The sequence below is a fragment of the Sus scrofa genome, chromosome 6, assembly GCF_054392235.1.
Source record: "Sus scrofa isolate SSC_HxYL_T2T_F1_AM1 chromosome 6, Sscrofa_HxYL_maternal_Yorkshire_Landrace_v2.0, whole genome shotgun sequence".
Taxonomy (NCBI): domain Eukaryota; kingdom Metazoa; phylum Chordata; class Mammalia; order Artiodactyla; family Suidae; genus Sus; species Sus scrofa.
The window spans coordinates 115,089,103-115,104,850 of record NC_139388.1 but is presented as its reverse complement, the minus strand read 5'-3'; the positions used below and the strand labels follow the sequence as shown (position 1 = coordinate 115,104,850).

The following is a 15,748-nucleotide window of genomic DNA, read 5'->3' as shown; positions in this document are numbered from 1 at the left end:
CCTGAAAACCTTATTACAGAATAGAAAACTTGTAGCTTGAGATGGATTTTTACTTGTTCATTGGCCTTAGGAACTCTGATGACAGACTGATCGCTTGTTCTTTGTTTAAACACTGAATTCATCTCTCTTAGCTCCCTCATTTTAACACCAGTGTGTCTCCACATAGTGGCCAAGAATCTGCTCTGTGCATGTGGTTCCCTTGTCTGTAACATATCTGACTAAACTCCCTGGTTGGCCTCTTGAAGTCCACCCTGAGCATTTGCTTTTACCTGTCATGGGGGAAGAGACCAACAGTCTATTGGGAAGGAGTGAGTGGTTTCCAGCTATCACAGTGCTTCTGGGGATGGGTGATCCCTCTTGTCTTCAACAGAGCTTCTTTCCCCCAGGAGCTAAGTGGATGGCTAGTGTTAGGCCTAGAATAATAAAACCCAGACTTGGGCAGCATCTGGTCAAGTCCCCAGACATGATGCTGTGTCTAAGTGGAGCCATTTATTCTGGTGGGGAGCACATCGTGGGCCTTAGGGCTTAGGGCTTAGAGCCAGGGTTCAGCAGCACCAGCTGCTGTTGGCATTGTGGGGAACCAGGGCCTTGAATGGTGATGGACCCTGAAAGCCTATCATGGCTTCTGAAAAAACTACCAAGCCACTCAAAGCTTATGGCTGCCTAGTGCCTAAAGATGGGAGCGTGTTTTCTGAAGGAACCCCAAATCTGTCCATGCCATCAGACAAAAACTTGTTTTCATTGTGTTTCTAATAAATGGCTTTTTTTTTCTTTTGGTCTTTTTGTCTTTTTAGGTCTGCACCTGCAGCATATGGAGGTACCCAGTCTAGGGGTCCAATCGGAGCTGTAGCTGCTTTCCTACACCACAGCCACAGCAACTCGGTGTCCGAGCCATGTCTGTGACCTACACCACAGCTCACCCCAATGCCAGATCCTTAACCCACTGAGCGAGGCCAGGGATCAAACCCAGGTCCTCATGGATGCTAGTCGGTTTGCTAACCGCTGAGCCACAATGGGAACTCCTAATAAATGGCCTTTATTGAAAGGAATGTAGTGACAGGCAATTGGAGCTGTTGCTGAAACCTGGGCCATGTGGTTGATGCAAGTAAGAAGGCGACTGTTGTTTCCAGCTCTTCCCTCTAGGGCTGTAGCTCTCTTTGTAGGACGTGTGAAGGGATCCTTCCCCTTTTTAAAGCCCCTGAGTCTTTAATGCACACAGGCATATTGTAACTTGCAGCCTGACAGCAAAATAAAAGTCACGATGTACGGTGTACTGCCTCAGTATATTTTTTCCATGTATGACAATGTGGAGATGGAAACCCTTTTAAACTAAGCAGAGAGCACCCAGGAGCTAAATCCGAAGCACATAAAACAAAAATCCCAATTTAACAAGTGGAAGGAAATATCACATTCCAGCTGCACTATACATAGCATTAAGAATTTTATTTTCTGCTTTTCCAAGAAAATGTCCCTGAACTTTAACCCCCTGTGACTCGCAGAACCAAGAAAAAGGCCTTGGCCCCCAACCCCAATCCCCCTGTTCCTGACACAGACTGAGCCATGTTCCTCCTGTGACGACCTGCCAGCCTCACCCTCTCAGTAATCACTGGCCCTTCTTTCCCCTTCCCCAGGACTGGAATGTTTTTTCAGCTGCTGTCATTCCTCTCCGGGTTCTAGCAAAAGGAGGGTGTGTGCGACATTGGGAAAAGGGCTTCAGGAAAACAAACTATCTGGGTTGCCTGAAGGAGTAAGTTCGTTGGAAATAATGACACCACTTGGAGATAAAATTCAACAGCATCTTTTCCTTTTCATTTAACACATCGCTGGGTTACCTAGAGTCTGACTTCACTGCATTGCAGTTTAATCTCTTTCCCCTGTTGTACTTCACCTTTAAGGAAGTGTCCACATCTGGACGCACTCACTGCTTTGCTGACACTCCTCCAGGGCAGAGCTCTTGATGCACAGAACAGCCTAATCAGCAGAAGGGGTGAGGGGCAGGACTTCCAAGATGCTCTCCAGGAGCGTTTAGCCAGATGGAAAGGATCAGTGTTTGCTTAAATGTAAACATCCCTTATACATCATTGCACTTTCCCTAGGAGAGTGGCTCCCTCAGAAACTCCCTGTGACCTTTCTTTGGGGACATAAAAAGTTTAAATGGCTAACATTTTGTATTTGCCTCTCCTAACACTACAATGAGACTTATTTCAGTTCACCATGCTCTTTTCAAGTTTGGTTAATATTCATCCAATTTTTCCATAAAAAGGATTAAGAGCCAAAGCTTTTCAGGATCCTTCCACCTTACATCCAGATCAGAATATTCCCCTTAAGGGCAAGTGAAGGCAAAGGCTTTGTTTGGACTCAAAGCAAAGTGCAAGCTTTGGCCATTCTTCCTGCTACTCTCTTTCTGGCCTAGCCTAGTCCAAGTCCCTAGAGCTATAATTAACTTGGCCCCTTGCCATTTATATATTTAATTGGGCCAAGTGACATTAGGGCCTGAGTAGCTCTTTTGTGGAAATGTGTAAAAGCAAGTATCTTTTCTTTATAGCAACCCTGAACCAATAAGTAATGATCCCTTTTTTATTTGCAGGATACATTCATAGCAAGGGCTTCCAAGTTCAGGTATAGAACAATGTAAAACGTATAACTTTAACTATAGAAGTTATTCCAGGGTTCTAAAGAGCAGCCAACAGAAATTGGTAAAGGTACATTTGGACATTTGACCATTTTCTGAATCACTATTGAGACTACCAGTTTCCAAATGAATCTGGTCCTCAAGGCATTTTGTGTATGGAGGAATAGAAATTAGAAAACCCCAGAGTCCACATATTCCCTGCCCCAAAGTGACCCTGCCAAAAATTAAGCCTCATGGGAATTAATGATTTACGTTAGATTGATTGATTTACGTTAGATACTGTAGTGTAGCTGGTTTATCAAAATAATATTTATGTCCCTCCTTTGATAACGTGGAGTTAGTCACTAGGAGACACTGTCTAGCCTCTCTTGCATCCACAAGTGAGACCACATGATTGGTGCTTGCCAGTAAAACATGATAAAGGGGATATGCAATTACTGTCAGCAGCCATTCAAGTTGAAAGAGTTTTCTCTACTCCTTTTTTTCTTCCTCCTCTGTCTAGAAGCAGAGGCCTCAGGGATGGTGGCACTAGAGATAGAAGGACTTGGATCCCTAAGTTGCCATGTGTAGGAAAACAACGCAAATGACCAACAAAACCCCTCATTGGACTGTTATATAAATGAGAAATAAATAAATTCTGTTTTGTCTAGTCACTAAAATGTTGGAGCTTATTTGTTGCAATAGCCAACATGACCCTAATACATCAATAAGATGATGTCTGATTTTTCTATTTTAAATGAATGAATATATGAGAAAAGAATGTGTGTGTGTATATATATACATATATATGATTGGGTCACTTTGCTCTACAGCAGAAAATGGCACAACATTGTAAATCAACTATAATATTTTAAAAAATTAAAAATTAAAAAATGAACATATAATTCATTCAGGAAAAAAGCGTATTTTGTTAGTGTGAAGATTCATAGTACAAGATGGTGGAGATCATTCTAGAAAGCCATTGAGACCACGAGACCCAATCCAAGAAACAATGGTCAGTCATTTTCATTTCCATACTGTCACCCTTGCTCTTGTGCATTATCTTCGACTTGCCCTCAAAATGGCAGATAAAAACTGGCAAATGGATACCTTCTTGGGATAAGATCTATATTTTAAAAAAATTTTTTTTAAAGTGTTTATATATGCTATTTTATTTTATTTTTTTATCTTATTCTATTTTGTCTTTTTTTTTTTTTTAAATTTCTTGGGCCACTCCCATGGCATATGGAGGTTCCCAGGCTAAGGGTCGAATTGGAGCTGCAGCCACCAGCCTACGCCAGAGCCACAGCAACACGGGATCCGAGCCGCATCTGCAACCTACACCACAGCTCACGGCAACGCCAGATCGTTAACCCACTGAGCAAGGGCAGGGACCGAACCTGCAACCTCATGGTACCTAGTCGGATTCGTTAACCACTGCACCACGACGGGAAATCCAGATCTATATTTTAAAATCTGAGAGCATCTGCACATTTTCTCTGATGTCTGTGGTGTAACCCAGTAGATGTTGTGAGTCTATGTGTAAGATGTCCACGTGGAATAAGTGTAGTGCGAGTCCAAACTTGACAAATTGAGGCGTTTGCTTTTGTCTTATGAAGGAATGCTACACATTATAGTTTGTGTGGATCTTTTCTGCTTTTCCAGATTTGGCTGGTGCCTAGGCAAATACTACTTAGAGGGCTGATATCAAGAGAGTTTACTTTCGGGAGGAAAATCTAGACCTAGGTAAAAGAAAATAAAAAATAATAGTTCAATAAGTCACATGGTTTATTAATAGAAACCCATGCATGGTCACTAATGTGGGTTTCAATAACTCTTATTTTCAGAGGCACAGATGTTAAACTGCTCTGCCTCTCCAGATGTGCTCTGACAGGGGTCTGTCAAAATGGAGCAATGCATAGTTTAAAACACACTGTCCCTTGGAGAACAGAGAGGTGCTTACTTATTCCAGTGGTCCAACATCTTTGTTTTTCTTCCAACGAAGATCAAAACGGAGCTCTTAATATGTGTTTGGCTTAAATTTAGTGGCATAAGTATTTATTCCCATCAGCACTTCCTCTCACCTGTGGAGATAAACTGTGTTATTCTCTACCAACCCATATGGTTTCCATCTCTGTCTTGCCTGCCTCGTGTAATATCTGTTTACTGTGGAATGGTCACCACGTCCTGTGAACACTTCATGCAGAGTGGTAATAGACTGAATTTTATATTTGCTCTTTTTCTGTTCAGCTTGTGTTATCCCCATCTTAAAACAGACACAAATTCATTGAGGAATATTTCTGATCAGACTGAACTTTAAATATTTTCTAACTGAGACAGAAACGTTTCAAGAAATTAAGTAATTGCTTGGAGTATCCGTCCCCTCCACACTATTGTGGTTTTTTTTTAATGCAGCATAAACTTTAACACAAAATATATATTTTTTCAGGAATCCATTCTGTTTTCTGACTTTTATGCAAAATATTTTGAGTGTTCTCCTGTTTTTGGTTTATGAGGCATAATAATTCCTGTGATGGAGATTTCTGTGACATGATGGGCTTAGATTCCCTTTTATAAAAGAAAAGAAAGAGGTACCAACATTCATTAATCAATTCAGTTCAATTAGTAAATGCCTACAGGGCACATCAAAAGTGAGGAACATGATGTGAGGAGGCCCTGTCCCTCCAGGAGTAGATAAAACAGACATAGCAGTGCTATAAAAAGGCTTAACAAGTAGTAAGAACAAAAATTTTAATTGTGATGAATGTCATAAAAAGATTCATGACTCCACAGGCTCCTAGGGTGTCAGTTGCTTCATTTGGAAATGTCTTCCTCAGATTGAGAGAACCCAGGAATATTACAGAATCAACATGCTTATTAGAGTATTTTTAAAGTGCACTGAGTTATAAATGAGATATAATATTTAGACTAAGTTGGCTCTTAGCATTAAAGAATCTCAAATTTGAATAAACATTGATTCCCTTTTTGACTTAGTAGATTATGGTTAAACGAATGCAAAAGTGGTACCACAACACGATTAAAAATAACGGTAATGTTCTATGAGAAAGGGCTTGATAAGCCTTAGTGCATTTTATTCTTTAAACAAGTGTCCTTCTTCCCGCCCTTCCTTTCTCCTTTCTTCTTTTTATCCTTACCTCCCTCTTTCGTATAAAGGAATGGTACTGGGAAATGAAGTACTGAGTTTAATTTTGCTCCCACCAATGAGAACAAAACAGAAGAAACAAAAGAAAAAAAATGCAGGGGAAAACAACTTGCACTTGTTTTCTATGATCATTTTAAACTGGACAACACAGATGGTGATTATTTGAGTGCGAAAATTGGGTTGTAAAATGAGTATCTTCAAAAATGTCAAGAGTAAATGCCCTTTTGCAGGCAAACATGGTACTGAATGAATTCCAGCAGCCCGCTGCCCAAGGCTCTTTATTCCATGTAAACTGAGCTTAAAGGAAAATTTGTCTCTATGAGACAGTTTTTGCTAGTGCTAAGGTACACTTGAGAGGGACAAGAAGATGGTGTTTTCTTGAGTATTTTATGGGTTATGGTTGAAAAATAGGTATCCAGTTCTGGTTTTTAAGGTGTAAAGAATATGTGTACCTACTTTGTAGGGAAAATGCACAAAATACAGTTGATAGGATCAGACAATTCAGTAGCCAAGCTGATCTCATCCATCTTCTCTTTCTGAATGAGACTGGGAAAGACTAGAAAACGGGATAATAAAAGTGGATTTATCCTTAACAACTCAACTATCCTCTTTTAAAATAAATATGCAATCTGATTACAAGATAAAAAGTTTCAAGAATAAATCAGTGAAAGGTATACATCTCCTTTACATGCATGACTGATGGAAGGAAATGCGAACAAAGCAGTTTTATATTAAATATAATGCAGATTTCAGTTCAAGCCCCTACCTCCTTGTGTTTGCTGTTGAGATAGATAAATAGACAGATAGATTAGATAAATAGAGAGTTCTGTACAGAAATAGATGCAAATAAGCATATGATTAGAAAGGACTGTCTAATCATATAAAGTTTCAATAAAAATCTGCAAGAGAAAAGATAAGTTTCTTCCTTATCCAAATGGCTTTTTCCCCTTGGTAAGTGACAGAGAAAATTAAGATAAAGAAGCAAGGGGTAAATAATATTCTTCTCTTTTTGATATTCTGGAGGTGGTTCACTTTTGTTAGATATTCCTTATGATTCTTAGGGTTTCTGAAAAGATTTCTCCCCCTTAAATGGTGTAAAATTTACACCTCTCACCCGTGTGGGAGTGGTTAAGTCTGAACTGCTAGAGCCAGTGCGCAGAAGAGGCCAGGGGAAATTTGCATGTGTCCAATCCCAATTTTCCTCCCAGGGAATGGCTCACTGTCCAAGATACTGGATCCCAATGGGTGGGACACACTTAAATCCTTAGTAAGAACACATTAAAATCCAAGGTGGGAGAGAAGGGTTTGATGGAAAAAGAAAGACTTCTGAGAGACTGCCCCTCTTACCATCTGATGGGAGCACCTCTAGGTCATCCCAGAAGGAGGAGAGATTATTTGTGAGTAAGAAGATGGGGAACAGCTTCAGGCTGCAAGAACCCAGGGATAAGCTGGACTTCAGCCTGTCATGTTCAATGAAGGGTAGATTCTAGTTCCTCCCTGGGACTAGAGGGAAAACTGGACAACAGAAATCAGGGCAAAAGGCGAGTTAGAAAATACACAGAGGGGGTAAGTAGAAGAAACTTCACCAGAGGTTCCCAGAAGTGCCTGGTTGCCTAAATCTATCTTCAAGGCAGATGAGCCCAGAGCTACCAACTATGTGCGCATTTCATTTGTTGATGGGGAAGTCCCTAAATATACCATCAGAATTAGTTCTCTGCTCATGCAGGAGGCAAGGGGAATTCTCTCTACAGGTGCCATTGCCATTGAGTGAGAGAGAGAGAGGGAGAGGGGGGAGAGAGAGAGAGAGAGAGAGAGAGAGCGAGTGAGAGAGAGAGAGAGAGAGTGTGTGTGTGTGTGTGTGCGCGCGCGTGCGCTGGAGGGTAGATGTTAGAATTCTGGGCAGACTGTGAATTCATAACTTCTTAAGAACCATTGGAATTTCAAAGCCATACTATCTGAAACTCTACCATTGATCATTCCATTGGAGAAAGGCTATGAGACCCATTTTATAGGTGGAGAAAATAAGGGGAAAAAATTAGAAGCAGTTACTTACGTTGTAGTGAAAATTGTTTTCAAACTTGGTATCCTAAGTTTGCTTTTCTGTATGACCTTTATTATGCATCAAAATGTTTTATTTACTTTAGTCATACTTCTGTAAATCTTTTGAGTCTATTATTGTCAAAAATACTTTAAAAGCTTCCTGTGAAATGCTTTGGTATATTTTCTTTACCAGAATTGCTCATTAGTAGCTCGGCACCAGATTAATGCTTCATACAGCTTGATTAGTTGATTAATTGCCAATTATTCATTCATTTCTGCTAGGCCTATAGAAGGATTGTGAAAAGAGATAGGTTATAAAGGTTAACTCTTACGTTGCATTTGATATTACTTCCCCTCCTGTTTGTTCAGCCCATTAGAGTTTATTTCTGAGAGTTCTGTAGAAAACAAACAAAATAGTAATACAGGGGGAAAAAAAAACCCAAACCCAAAAAACAAGCAAAGAAGGCAAAGGCTCAGGGAGATAAAGACAGCCTCACTAATGAGTCCCCAACTGATTAAAAGTAAATACATTTCTAGTCCTAGAAAAGTGTAAGTAACATGTATTGCCACAAACTGTTTAACTTCAGCAAAAATAAAGAATTGCCCTCAAATTTGTTATGGGAGGACAGCAATACTGGAGCTAATTATTTCCCAGGTGCCTCTAGTCTGAATTTAGAAATAAGCCACTACTGGCAACATGTCGAATGGGCCCAGTTTCGCGTCCAGCTTGATAGATAACTCATTGTTCTGATTATCTTTAAGGGGACACTGTATCACCGTTGAACATTAACTTTACCCAGTGGTGCTGATTAGGTTCTTGGGAGTTTCGCAGTATAACATGGGGTTAAATATTTGGGCTATAGAGTCAAGACCATCTATGTTTGAATCTTTGCCCTGCCTGTGTGACTTTGGGCAAAGTACTCTGCATAGGTTAGCTTGGGTTGTGGAACAGACTATCTCCAAATGTATCTCCAGATTTGCTCATGATTTGGTGAGTTGACAGTTCACCTGGGTTCGGCTGCAACAGCTTATCTGTGTTTCTTGTAATATTGGGTGGATTCACTCACATGTCTGGGGCCTTTCTCCATAAAAATCTCTCTTCATCTAACAGACTTGCCTGAGTTTCCTGACACAGTAGCTGAAAGTTCCCAGCAGCAAGTGAGGGTAAGTTCCACGCAGCAAGCAACTTTCAAACCTCGACTTGTATCATACTCGCTCTTGTCACATTGACTAAAGCAAGTCAAGTGACCAAACCCCGATTTAAGGCTTAGCAACATAAACTCTAGTTCTTAACCAGACATGAATACAGGAAGCACATTTGGGACCAGAATAGCAACAGTCTGCTACAACTTCTTCAAGTGTCCAGATTCTCATGGGTGACATGTGGATATCATAGTACCTACTTGCAGGGTTCTTGTAAAAATGAAATGAAATAGTTCATGTCAAATGCTCAGCATAGGGTTAGCTGTAATTATATTACTACTAATTAAGAAAGGAAGAGAGAAGCAGAAATTAGAAGGAATAGAAGGGAGGAAAAGGACTGGGAATAAATCTTGGAGGCTGAGAAGAGAAGGGTGTGTGGAGAGTAGTTGATACCATGAGGGGTTGATACTTAGCTGAGTACTGGTTCCCTGTTAGCACTGGCCTTTGAGGTTCTTATTGGATTTTTAAGGATTTAGAAAATGTTACTTCCATATCAGAAAAATGTTCTTTCTTTGTTTTCCTTTTTCTTTTTTTCTTTTTTTTTTTTTTTTTTTTTTTGTCTTCTGTCTTTTTAGGGCCCCACCCATGGCATATGGAGGTTCCCAGGCTAGGGGTTGAATCTGAGCTACAGCTACCAGCCTACACCACAGCCACAGCAATGCAGGATCTGAGCCACGTCTGCGACCTACACCACAGCTCACAGCAGTGCTGGATCCTTAACCCACTGAGCAAGGCCAGGGATCGAACCTGCAACCTCATGGTTCCTAGTTGGATTCATTTCTGCTACACCATGATGGGAACTCCAGAGAGAAACATTCTTTCTTTCTTTCTTTCTTTTTTTTTTTTTTTGTCTTTTTGCCATTTCTAGGGCCACTCCTGCGGCATATGGAGGTTCCCAGGCTAGGGGTCTAATCAAAGCTGTGGACGCCGGCCTACACCAGAGCCACAGCAACGTGGGATCCGAGCCGCGTCTGCAACCTATACCACAGCTCACGGCAATGCTGGATCCTTAACCCACTGAGCAAGGCCAGGGATCGAACCCAAAACCTCATGGTTCCTAGTCGGATTCGTTAACCACTGAGCCACGACGGGAACTCCGAGAAACATTCTTTCTAATTTTAAATTTCTAGAGTTTTCTTTTAAAATTTTATTTATTTATTTATCTATTTATTTTCCTTTTAGGGTTGCACCTATGGCATATGAAGGTTTCTAGTCTAGGGGTTGAATCAGAGCTGCAGCTGCCAGCCTGCACCACAGCCACAGCCACTTCAGATCCGAGCCACATCTGCAGCCTAGGCTGAAGCTTGTGGCAATGCCGGATCCTTAACCCACTGAGGGAGGCCAGGGATTGAACCCACATCCTCATGGGGAACCCACATCCACTCATCCCAGAATTCTGAACAGTTTTGCATTTGTTTGTAAACTTGACAATTTTTAAAATTTCCTTTGTTATCTTTGAAGTATCAGTTGGTCTTCTCACTGTACCCTGAAAATTCCCTTGATGTGTGCACGCTATCCACCCATCTGTTTTTTTGAGAGATTAGAACTTCCTATTCCAAAATGCCTCATGGTTACATTTTTTGGAACAAGCATTTGTTCATGCAATGGTACAAGTTAAAACTCCACTTAGCTTTCTGGTCGGATCAAAGTGGAGTTCCATAAATTTAAAATTATCTTTATAGGTATGGAGTTGAAGAATTAGTAGTATAAATTTGAAGGTTAAATAAGCAACCACACACATTCCAGGCTAAATTAATTTAGCCTGGAAGTTTAAATTTATCCTTCCACCTCCTGCCAAATTTGTTAGAAAGTGCAAAAAAATCACAGCTGCAATTGAGAGATTTAGAACAGATTTTTATTTGGTGAACTTTCTAAGAGCACCAGAGCTTATGCCTTCATGCATCTGAAAAGCCAGATCATTCTCCATTTTTTGAAGTGCGGTCTGTGGGGTAGTTTGTGTGAAATCATCAGAGGGGCTTTTCATAGGTTAGGCTGCCTTTTTGGGGCCCTGCACCTGTCCTGAGATTCAGTCCTGGGGCTTTTCGTCACCAGGACACCATCCATGCTCTCCCGGCAGAGATCCCTCTGTTGTCACTCCTGAAGCCCCTGTTCCTCCTCAGTTCATGATTACATAGATGCCCCCTCTTGTTCTTCTACTTCAGTGTGGCCTAATTATGTATCTAGACCAGTGGTCTGAAAGTGCTTTCTGTAAAGGAACAGAGAGTAAATATTTTAGGCCTTGAGGGCTAATGTGTCTCTGTCACGTCTCCTCAACACTGCTGTTATAGCTGGCAAGTAGCCCTGGATGGTGTGCAGTGAGTGGGTGTGGCTGTGAGCCAGTAAGACTTCACTTACAAAAATGGGCATCTGGCCAGATTTGGTCAATCCCTGATCTAGACAGACTCTGGTCTGGAATCCTTTAGTCTTTTCCATATTCAAATCCAGGACAAGTTAAAAATAAACAAAAACAACAGCCCTGTTAAGCTCAGTTCCTCAGAGGGCATAGATTTATGCAAAATGAGGTCTGGATACATCTTGGCAACTCCAGGACCTTTGCAGAAGAGAGATGTTCAGAACAGGTTGTTCTGACCATCTAGCCAGGAACATGGAGGGAGGTAGCAGGTTCAGACCACAGTGGTTGAAATAACTATTTTCTAGATGGAACAGGATCGAAGGACAGTAAGGTTAAGTGACTTCCATAGGTCATCTGTTGAGTGGGTGGTTGGGTTAGGAGCTGACCGTGAAGCAGTGGTGCTCTGACTCGAGTTGGTATTGGACTGACCCGGAGGCTCCTTAAAACACATTGCTGGGTCCTAATGATAGAGTTTTTGAATCAGCAAGTCTAGGCTGTGGCCAGAGATTCTTCATTTCAAGTGAGTTTGTGTGTGATGCTGATGCTGCTGGCCTGGTGACCACTCTCCAAAACCACTGCACTGGATAAGCCACTCTTATCACATCCAGGAGCAGCTGAGCATTGTCTCGTTTTACCAAGCTTTCCAGCAGCTTCTGTGTCTCACTCTGTTGAACAGATTTAAAGTACTACAGAATCTTTATTTTCCTTCTGGGTGGCAAGCTTTAGCACATCTCAGAGAGGCAGTCCACATTGGCATTATTAATCTTTGACATGAAGTTGTCTAAACGTGGCAAATACACCAATAGTTGGTATGCTAAACAGCTTATTTGTAATGAGGCTCTGACCCCAATGCTTCTTGCCAATGAGAACAATGATATCGGCACCAGGCCATTTTCTGGAGCAAGTTCTTTATCAGCTCCCCATGGCATCCCCACTCTCCGCTTCAGCCCCTTCTGTTTTCCTGATATGTCCAGTCACATTTTAATGGTTGAAATGGCTTTGAAGCTTTCCCCACGGAGCCAATTTTCACCCTCAGTGTAGGGCATCTCCTGTCCTTCAGCAAGAAGTCGTACTTCAGTGATAAGTTTTCACACGAGTCGGGAACTCAAATGTATTTTGACCTTTGTCCTGGTGGCAGTGGCTTAACGTCAGCCCCCGAAGTAGATTTGTCATGGAGCTTTTCTGATGAGACAAGCTCTCCAAACTAATCGAGGCTGATGGTAGATTTTGTCAGCGAGATGAGATGTTGCCCACAGCTAGTCAGCCAGCTGGAATTTTTGGTGCTAATGGCAGGGATTCATTGAGAGATGTGTTTAGCAGAGTTACAGCTAATATGACTCCAGATCCTCCTGGGAAAATGGTGAGCTTATAAACCACAGAGCACTGATATTAAGGCAGCTCTTTTAACACTAGCCCCAAATTCATGACTAAGTCCTTAATGAATTCTTTGGGGCAAGGAGGACAAAAGCCAACCAACTAAAGAAATTAAAAACTTGAAAAACAAAACAAAACAAAAACAAACCCTTAAGAGTCCTTAAATGTATTACACTTGTCTCCAGAATTTTGAACAATTCCTACATTAGTTTAAGTGCCTCTGTTGATTGTCATCCAAGAGAAATATCATACCTCTTGGCTTTGCCCCGGGCAAACTTTTCACTGAAGTCATTCGTTTTGCTTTTTGTTATGGTTACCTAACCTCAGTCAGAATGCAGCAGGCTACCAAAAGCGCCAGGCAGAGACTTCCAGTTCCTGACATTTCTCTGCTTTGCAAGAAGGATGGACTTCACTGACTTTTTCTGAATGTGGTCTTTATTTTGGAGAAATAAGAAAGACTTGATTAGACTGGGAGGGGATGCAGATGTCAGCCTGGGAGAAGGACAGTGTGTCTCACAACACACACATGCCTGGGATCACTAACTTGGCTGGCCGCCTGGAAATACTTGCACCACCCATCCAATTCTCCCATTTTCTCGGAGGAAAGCCCTAGGACAGTGAGTCTCAACAACAGCTCCTGCTCCCAACTGGAAACTTTTCAAGTCTTCCAGTTCCAGGATCAAAATATTATATTGTTTTAAACTTTATAGGGTACACTATAATCATGTGGCTCTTTTAGTTGTTTTCAACGTTAATGAATTTGGTCCAGGAATCACTCTTGTAAGAGCTCATTTACCACAGGCAGCTTCATACTTAACTAGGAAGTCAGACCCGTGATTAGGGCTTATGAGAAAGTCAATTTCTTTGCTTTTTTGTTTCCATGGGCAAATCTTCCTAGAGCTCATCTTGGTTCATTCATTCATTCATTCATTCACATATCAAGTATGTATTATGTGTTTATAGGTGCTTGGCATGGTTCTGGGATGTCATCGATGAGAAAGGTAATCTTCTTAATTGGAGTTAGATGCTCAGACAAATAATTGTAAAGTGGAATACACACACAGTAGATATTTATATTACTTATGGGAGCATCAGAGAGGGGAAATATTGTCTGAAGAGGTCAAGAAGGTGACATTTGATCTGAGCTTGGAAGATGAAAATGTATTGACTAAAAAGAAAAGCAAAGAGCTATTCTAAGCAATGGGAGGGTATATACATGGCTGAGACAATTTGTACTGACGAATTGTCTCTGTGCTCCCCTGTATTTTTCAGATTGCTTACAGTTGGATTGAGGTCATGTGACTGAATCTTAGTGAATGGGATCGCGAACAGAAAGGATGCCTTACTTACTATCCTAGGCACCTTCCATTTCTCTTTTCTCCTGCTGTCCCACATTTGGTAGTAATATTTTGAAAAGGATGAGTCACGAGGTGGAGGGAACCTGGATCTCTAAGTTACTGGATGGAGGAATGCCCCCTCAGACCTATATCATACTTCATCGGAGAAAGGGGTAGATTTTTACTGTATTAAGCCTGTCTGTTGGGGTAGTTGGCATTTGATGCTCTGACTAATGTAGTATGTGAAAATATTTGAAGAGTAATGGAGTATGACGTATTTAGAGACTATTTGACACTTCAGCAGAACTGCAGGCTAGCATATGGAAGAAAGACTTTTACCAGTAGGTTGGAATCTAGACAGGGATTGTTTTCCTGATGAAGAAATTTTTTTTGTTTTTGTCTTTTTAGGGCCACACTAGTGGCATATGGAGGTTCCCAGGCTAGGGGTTGAATCTGAGCTACAGCTGCCAGCCTACACCAGAGCCACAGCAGTGCCAGATCCAAGCTGCATCTGTGACCTACACCACAGCTCACAGCAGTGCCGGATCCTTAACCCACTGAGCGAGGCCAGGGATCGAACCTGCAACCTCATGGTTCCTAGTCGGATTTGTTTCCACTGTGCCATGACGGGAACTCCGTATTTCATTCTTGAAATGACTATGAAACATGGGAAGTTTTTATGCAAGGTGGTCCTATAATCAGGATTGAATTTTGGTGGTAAAATGATGGTGGAGTTGCATAAGACAAATCAGAACATGCAAAAGCTAGTCAGAAATCAGAAGTTACCACAGCAGTCTGGGTAAGAGATAGTGAGTACTCAGGCTATGGAAATGTTTCTTGCGTTTTTGCACCACATTACTTAAGCTAAGAAGAGATGTCACCTTACTTTACAGGTTATACCACAGAGCAGCAAACATTGCTTTCCTGTTTTTGTAAATCAGGTTTGGAGTTCTCCTGTGGGTCAGCAGGTTAAGGTTCCGGCATGGCTGCTGTAGTGGCTTGGGTTGAGGTTGTTGTGTGTGTTTCATCTCTGGCCTGGGAACTTCACATGTCAGGGGCATGGTCAGAAAGAAAAAAAAATCAAGTTTGATTGGAGCCGAGCCACATCCATTTGTGTATGTATTGTTTATGGCTGCTCTCACCCTGTAATGATAGTGTTGAGTAGTTGTGACAAGGACTGTATGGCCCACAAAGCCTAAAATATTTACTACTGCTATCTTTAACAAAAAGTTCATGGATCCCTGGGTTAGAATGTATAGCTAGGCATCAGTTGAACCACAATGCATGTTCAGAGATACCTGTACCTGGCTACTTGAGTTAAGGGCTAATTTGTACCAACTTAATTCAAATCTGTTACTCTATACCTGTTTAGCTCCTTGTGTAGCAGCATAATAGTATTGGGAAGTAACCTTCTCACTGGTGGGTTTCCATGGGAATGGGAGATATATACGAATGTTCTGAGAGCAAGAGTGAAATATCCACTGTTGCACTAATGCAAGCTATTTCACAGAGCTCCATCTCTATGGCTTCTCTTAATTCAGGATTCTGTGCTCAACAGGGAGTGAATTGAGCCATAATCTTTTAAGTGACTGCCTAGTTAATTATCTACTCTTGTCCCAAATTTCCCATGCACAAGGTCTAAAATCTAGACTTTATGGAATGGTGTG

The 15,748-nt window shown here is 41.4% G+C and overlaps 1 protein-coding gene across 5 annotated transcripts in view; it reads left to right on the top strand.

The window, feature by feature from the left end:
* Positions 1-15,748, top strand: part of ZNF521 (zinc finger protein 521) — an 847,543-nt gene that overhangs the window by 67,149 nt on the left and 764,646 nt on the right. Inside the window, exon 2 of one of the 5 annotated variants that reach the window (XM_084964338.1) lies at positions 8,926-8,978. The exons of the other annotated variants lie outside the window; for them this stretch is intronic. The gene's annotated coding sequence lies outside the window, so the exon portion shown is untranslated. The remainder of the gene's footprint in view (positions 1-8,925; positions 8,979-15,748) is intronic. 5 annotated transcript variants of the gene reach the window in all.